Source organism: Panthera onca, chromosome A1 (assembly GCF_046562875.1).
Source record: "Panthera onca isolate mPanOnc1 chromosome A1, mPanOnc1 haplotype 2, whole genome shotgun sequence".
Classification (NCBI taxonomy): domain Eukaryota; kingdom Metazoa; phylum Chordata; class Mammalia; order Carnivora; family Felidae; genus Panthera; species Panthera onca.
Genome location: NC_138339.1, coordinates 49313625 through 49321597, shown reverse-complemented (window position 1 = coordinate 49321597; position 7973 = coordinate 49313625).

Genomic DNA, 7973 nt, shown 5'->3' with positions numbered 1-7973 from the left:
CAGGCACTATTAGTTCGGTTGCAGTCTGTTGTGCTAGGCACATTTGCTCTCTCTTACTCTATCCCTGAGGAAGACAGGAGACTCTGAAGAACCCACTCTGGAGGAAAAGAAGTGTGTCCAAGAGGTCACCCTCACATGTGAAGGACCATTTTTACAGCCCTTTGGAAATCTCAAAACCCAACCATCTTCTTCCAGTTCAAATTTAAAAAAAGGAAAGAAGACCCAGGCCACAAATGGACTATGTTCCCAGATTTTCTTACTCTTCATTTATAACTCAGAATTTATTTTTCTGTAAAAACAGTTTACAGTAATTCATTTTCTTAGCAAAGATTTATTTAATACTCAGTGTGTCAGAAACAGTTGCAAAGACAATGTACAGATTACAATGCTGTTACAATGCTAGTGAATAAATAGAACAAAATTTGGGTAAGAATAGTTTATGTTGAACTGTTGGGAAAGCCACAAGAGTGAGAAATGGGGACTTTTGTGAACACTTTGAAAAGGTCCTCTAGTCTGCTTCCAGGACATGAAAGATGCACAGAACTAGCTTTTTCTTGTCGAGGTTCACTGCGAAGCTCACAGCTCTTCTCCTCTTCAATACTAAAGTATCACTAGCATGCTCTTTTCGCATACACTCAGGAGTAGGGTCTATTTTGGGCCAGTGAAGGGGGGAAGAGCTTCATCCACCAAAGTAGTTATTCATTATATAGGGGTCTGCTTATAATTAACCTTTTCTTATCTCATTCTAAAAGGATGTTTTTAACATACCTCTCAGAGATCATTCAGTTAGTGCTGGGAATTGGATATACATTGGTCCCCATGGGTGTGATAAAAAGTCCCAAGGGCCCTGGAAAGGAGAGGGGCACACTTTGATGGAATACTATTTAGTTCACAATTGACAGAGATTATGGGGAATTTTTCTGATGTTTTTCCTTAGCGACCCAGGCAGAATGATATTTTTTCTCACAGTTTTGAGCAGTAGTCTACATCAGATTTGTTGTTTGGGCTAGGTTGCTCTTCCCAAAGAACCTAACATCCCTGGGACAATGTGGAAATGTATGAATATTTTAAAGTTCCATCAACACATCATGAAGGTGCTAAAACAGAGTGGTAGTACATAAACTAGAGCCGTAATCACTTGCAGAGCATGACAGTGGCAGGAAGAAGACAGGGACGAGAAACAGCTCTCTCTGCAGTTTTTCACCACCTACCAGCACACGTAACCAACGGCAGGATCCACACAAGTTCATATTGGAGGCAGACTACAGAAAAGTGCCTGCCCTTGCAAAGAATGATAATGATAATGCTGGCAACATAGTAATGCCATCTTGTGTTTTTCTTCCATCTCTCCTACCTGCCACTCTCACCCCCACCCCGCCGCCCCCCTCCCTTATTGCCTTCTCCACTCACCCCCATTACCTTAGAAAGGACACTAAACAGAAAATAACTGGTGACACTGGAGGAAGAACAAACTCTTAGGTTGTTCAAGACCCTCCTGTCCATTTGCAAATGCTGCTTTCCTCTGAAACGCCTTGCTGTCACCCTCCCAGTCTCCCATTTAAGTTTTCTCATGGCACTCTACCTTGTCTGAAGTTGTTACTATTTTGTTTCCTTGGGAATCATGTGTCTTGCCTCGCTTCCCCAGTAGAATGTAAACACCATGAGAGCAGGAAACTTGTCTGTCCTTGTTCGTCCCAGTATCTCTGGTGCCTAGAACAGTGCCTGCTTCTAGAAGGTGCTCAGTAAATAAGTATTGATGAAACAGATACCCTGAAATATCCGGGAGGATGATACAGGCATTCAATACATGTCTACTCACTAGATAGTAAGCACTTAGTAAATGGTGGTTATTATGTTTATTATTAAATTGTTGGTTGGTAGCCAAAAAAAAAAAAAAAAATTACCAGGCCTCTAGGATCTGACAGTGTTCTTTCCCAGCCCAGCAAAATGATTTGGTTCCTCTTGCTTCTTCAGGATCATTCTCCTGATCCCAGAAATAAAATTCTATTCTGAGCCTGAGAGCTGCATCCCCAGCCACAGTCCCAACATATCTGTGTATTAGCCATGCAGGCTTAGTGCTATGATGCGATCTCCTTTGAGAATATCGGGTGAAAAATCCCCACGGGTTTGGCCTCAGCTTTCTTTGTTCACATTGTTTGCTTTGAAGACCTTAACACGGTGCTGAGAAATCAATAAGCAGGGATGCTGCCGATCCTGTGTCTCCTTCTGATTCTCCTCTGGGAAGCTTGGCTCACACCAATGCACTGATAAGTCATGAAGTGTCCAGCTTCATCTGTGAATTAAGGCCCTTGTAACTAAATAAGGAACACCAAGTTTAGCATGCTGTGGATTTTCCATCCGGAGTGTCATTAGATGAAATGAAAGTACACATTACAGGTTTATGTAATGAACAAGCCTCAAGTTAGGTTTGCCGTGATAGGGTTATCAGTCATTGCACAAATTAATTATTTAGGAAAGCACTTTTTACAATGGGGTTTCATTTAAGTTTTTCCCCTTGATATATGTGTATAAAAATGACTAATCCATCGGACAGTGCTATTGTACTTGTGCATCTATCACTATCAGGCCTTTTTTGGTAACTGGTTTATTAATTATAGCATCTTAATGATCTGTTTAAAATAAATAAACCATTTGCACCATTTCAAAGGTATTTTGTGAGGCTCAGCTGATATTAAAATAGCACCAGCCTTATGTGCTTTTTCAGCAAGTGACCTAATTAGTTAATAAAGTAATTGAATATTAAAAAGGATGTTGCAAGTGATTAAAATTTAAGAGCCTTCAGAATGTTATTAAAGCTATAAATCATACATCACTGTTTTAATTTGCATAGCTACAGAATTACTAATGGTCCCACGTGCACACAGGGCTTGGCAATTAGTCCTTTAACAAAATGTTGGTGATGTTAAGGTACCAAATTCTTTCAACCTCTTTTGATAGCTACATAGAAACCTGCTTTTGCCAGATTAAATATCTAACTATTGAAGTTTCTGCTTGCTCGCTTTGACAAGTATAGACATTCACTCAACAAATATTTATGAATACCCACTGTGTCCAAGAACTGTGTTAAGTATTGAGTATAATAGTGAGCAAAACAGACACGGTCCTAATGGAATTTACGGACTAGAGACACTAGTCATGCACTTCCCTAAATTCATATATAATTACAAAAGGTGATAACGGGCTATGAAGGAAAAGTATGATGCTCCAAGAGGATTTTGCTCATGAAATCTGAACTCCTCTACTAGATTAGGGACCAAGCATTTACTTCCACGTGAAGAGACAGGGACTTCACCCAGCAGGCTGAGAACTCTTGTCCAAGCAGGAAATGCCTGATGAATCACCGGTAGTGTGTAGGTAGGACTGACTGACATTGTTGGTTGTTTACCCAAGAGCCTTTGTTCTTTCCTGGCTATCAGAATCCCAGTTCTCTTTGGCTATAGAACTAGTACTATGCTTAGGGAATGTAGGCCCAGGTCCAGGGATAAGTGATGAAAAGTCTAAACCAATTATTGTAATTCCATTGCCCTTTGCCTGTGTATTGGTTTATGGTGGATGTGTCCTGAGGAACTCTAAGAGGATTTCTGGAAGAATCTTCCTCTCTGATAAAAAGAGACACACAAGAACTCTTTCCTTCCATTCTTTTGTATATCATCATTAGTGAAGGTAATTCTTAGCACTATAGTAGCCATATTGAGACCATGAGGGGGAAGGCAAAACCACCAAAACACTACACTACACACACACACACACACTCCCTAAACCTGAAAGATCTGATATTGAGTTTCTGAACCAACTCTGGAAATTTTGGGTGTCTTACTATATGAAAGAATAAGTTTCAGTTGGATATTCTGTTACTTGCCACCTAAAGCATCTTAATCGAACCAGATAGGTCAAAAATGAAGACACTGGAAATTGAAAGGTAAATTAAAATGCTAGTGTAATTGTCCAGATGAGCAGTGAAAAACACTAAGTTATAATGGGATGGAACAGGAGGAATGGAAAGTAAAGAACAGAGCTGAAGCATTGTGGACAAGATTCAGAAGAATGTGTCAACTTATTAGTTATCCAAGTTGCCAGGTGATAGGAATTGCCATCCATTGAGTATTTCCCATGTTCTGGACATTTCTCTAAGCACTTTGCATGCAGTATCTCATGTAATAATTTCAACAGCTCTGTAAAATACTACTAATTGTCATCATGGTCGAATTCTTTCAGTCGTGCCTTGACTTCCCAAGTCAAAGCCTGATAGCCTCTGCCACCATTAGTAGGTGAAAACAGATGAGTTGCTTCTGACTCCTTGAGAGAGCTGCTGGCTATATTGGTGCTTTCAACATTTTTCCTTTGTAATACACATAGAAAATGATGATATTTTAAGATACACACGGGAGTAAACTGGAAGGAACTTGGGGCATCTATATATGGGTCTTGGCAAAAACCTCCATTAGTCTTTCTTTAATATTATATAATTATAAGAAAATAAAATTCAAAATTTAGGAAAGATGTTACATACTGAATTTGTGTAAAATTTCCAAAAAATAATTTCTTTAATTTTTAATGAGAAATTAGCATTTGATTTTTATAAATATAGCTTTTTTAATATCAGATTTTATGCTTCAAATAGCAACTCCTGATGAAGACTTTTAATACAGTCAAGACTTTTTAATCATGGTCTCTTCAAATTCTTGATAGTCGTCACTAACGATAAACTTTGTTCACACAAATTAGTAATACCAAGAAAGTAAAACATTTTTTGAAGCCATTTCAAATTTTATAACATTTGGGCCTTATTTAAAGGATCTAACAGTTCTTTTTCTTTCATTGATAATTGCACTACTGAAATTCCTTGAGATTGTGTGACTGGATTTCAGGTCTTTGGGAGCTTTCTCAAACAAAATTATTTCAAAATAATAAAAATGCTTTAATTCATAGGCCACTCATGCATAGTTATAGTAGTTACTAAGCACAGCCAGCTTGGACACCTCTGAAAGGGCATGTCAGTCACAGAGGGAAGAATCCAATATCTGTGAAGACAGATTCAGCGCTGCGCCTGCCAAGAACCTCCTTGCCCCTCTCCCCACCCCTGTTGAACTTGTGACTGGCTCCAGTTTGGCCTGGTGCTGTGCTTCCTGCAGGGCCAGCTTCATGGGTGTGCAACCTGTGCTGTCATACAGGACCCCACACTTAGAAGGAGCCTTTTCTTGGTTTAATGCTCTGTTGTTGGCATCGTGAAATGAGTTTTGAGCAAGTAGCCCTGCATTTTCATTTTGCACTAGGCCCTGCAAATTATGTAGCTGGTGTTGGCATCTGGGGTACCGGGAATACAAACTCCTCCAATAGTAGCTACCTTGTGGCAATGGCATTTGTCACCACTGGCTTTTGAGTTATGAAGCAACTTTTTAGCTTCTGTATTCAGCTTCTTAACACAGAGCATAACAATCTGGATATCATCAGGCTCATGGGGTTCAAAGTTCACGTGACAATGGGTCATACCTTTATACTTTGTTCCATTCAGCCACTCTCGAGGGTCCCTGATGAAGCTGTTGATGCTTCTGGCTGGAGGCGACTGGCCCAGAGGTTGCAGCTGCCCCAAGAACTGAGGCATCAGTTATATTACTCAAGATGTCATGGCTTACCATTGGGGCAGTCCTGTGCAGGATGTGTTCCTGGGTATGTTACTTTCTGGTAAGAAGATCTCTGTGACCTAAAATAGATCTACTAGGTCCTTGCCAATACTTTTCAATATGAATGGTTAGAATTTTTAAATTTATTTTTATTTATTTTTGAGAGAGAGAGAGAGAGAACAAGCAGAAGAGGGGCAGAGAGAGAGGGAGACAGAGGACCTGAAGTGGGCTCTGTGCTGACAGCAGAGAGCCCAATGCGGAGCTCGAACTCACTAACTGTGAGATCATGACCTGAGCTGAAGTCAGACGCTTAACTGACTGAGCCACCCAGGTGCCCCTGAAGAGTTAGTATTAAATTTGGAATACCCATTCAGTGCAAAAGAACCTAGATTTGGTATGATTGAGGTATGATCACTGAGGGATACATTTGGGAAGGACTGAAGTAGAAGTGAGAGCTGGAAGGGAACATGCTGAATCCTTCCAGGCTCTTCCTCTGTCATGTGAGGGTTTTAATTAAAGCAGTTTCTCCCAACCATTTTGGAATTGGAATCTAAATTACTTTTGGTTTGATGTCATAATGTTGGTCTCTCTATTAAAATGACACATACAGGGGCACCAGGGTGGCTCAGTCAGTAGACCGTCCGACTTTGGCTCGGGTCATGGTCTTGCAGTTCTTGGGTTCAGGCCCCGTGTCAGGCTCTGTGCTAACAAACTGCTCAGAGCCTGGGGCCTGCTTCAGATTCTGTGTGTGTGTGTGTGTGTGTGTGTGTGTGTGTGTGTGTCTCTCTCTCTCTCTCTCTCTCTCTCTCTCTCTCCCTCCCCTGCTCGTGCTCTGCCTCTTTCTGTCTGTCAAGGATAAATAAATGTTAAAAAGTAAACAAATAAATGAAATGACATATATTTATACATAAGGGTATATAAATGTGTATGTACAGATATATTTTTAAACAAAGTAAGCAAAAACAATTCCAAGCCAGTGAGGACAGATGACTCCCAGCACAGGAGAGGGCAGTTTCTGCCAAAACACTTTTCATGGAGCAACAGATGTGCTCAGATGAACTCTGGGGACCAGGGAGAAGGAGGGGTAAGAGGACTCGCTGAGGAATAATTGGACCTGGCAAGGGCAGGGAGGAGTCTGTACACAGGCCTAAGATTTCTCACGCAGAATACCAAATGAACTAATTGCTTTCGGGCAAAGATCACAAGTATGCATCAATCTTAGAACAAGGTCATACAAACAGAATTCTAACAGATACTCTTAAGTAAATACTATTTTTGCACTGTTTTCCATAAATACACACACAACATTCCCCATTACACAGTCTTAACTATTACAGCAAGAATCATGCGATGAGAACTTTGTAAATGCTAACGACATGGAGCCATTTCCTTGCCCTGTACCGTGTGTGGGTATGTGTACATGTGCATGTGTGTGCAGTCATTAAGTAGTTCTTGCAGTTAAAGTACTCATCTGCTCTATGTGCAATGGAAGAAAACTATAACTGCATTCCTGCTTCTTAATATTTTGATTTTCTGATTTAAGTAAGTCTTCTGGCACTTATAAGATGGCCTGGCCCTCTTGCTATCAATCAATGGCTTTCCAAGGATTCTGAGGAAGCTATAAAAGTGTGAAACCCAAGCGGCACCGAATAACAGGAGTGGCTTTAGCGAGAGACCACAAGGTAAGGGAGACAGGAGCAAAAATATACCCTGAGCGACTTGGTGTTTCCACACTGCTAAAATGTTACACTCTGCCTCATGGTATATTTGAATCCATATCCCTTTATAAGTCCATTTTTCTGTCAGGGCCCATCTCTGGACATGGGGGGGCAGAGAGGGAAGACCTTCTGGACTTCACATTCACAAGACCTCACATACACACTTGTGGCTCCATTTTCAAATGAGGCTTCACAGCCACTCACGGATACGCAAAGAGGATTGATCAAGTTGTCTATCATTCAACTAGAACTTTAAAAATATATCACAAAGTTTACAACTTTGCTTTGACATTTCTTCATTTTTTTAAATGTATTGGGAGCCTCAAATAATGGAAGTGTCCAGGCCCGCTCTCAAATTTGAAGAGCCGTGTGTGTGTGTGTGTGTGTGTGTATGTTTTTATGTGTATTTGTCCTCCAGTGCACATTTTCATAACTGGATTAGACGTAACATGCTCAATTAATTAGGGAATACATTTTTATTACCAACACCACTATTGGTTATAATTTGATCTCTGTAAGGGACTGGCCCACCAGGCAGATTGGTGTGAACTGGCTCATGACTGGAGGGGAACAAAGATGTTGTGCAGTCAACACATCTGCTTTGCATGTTTGG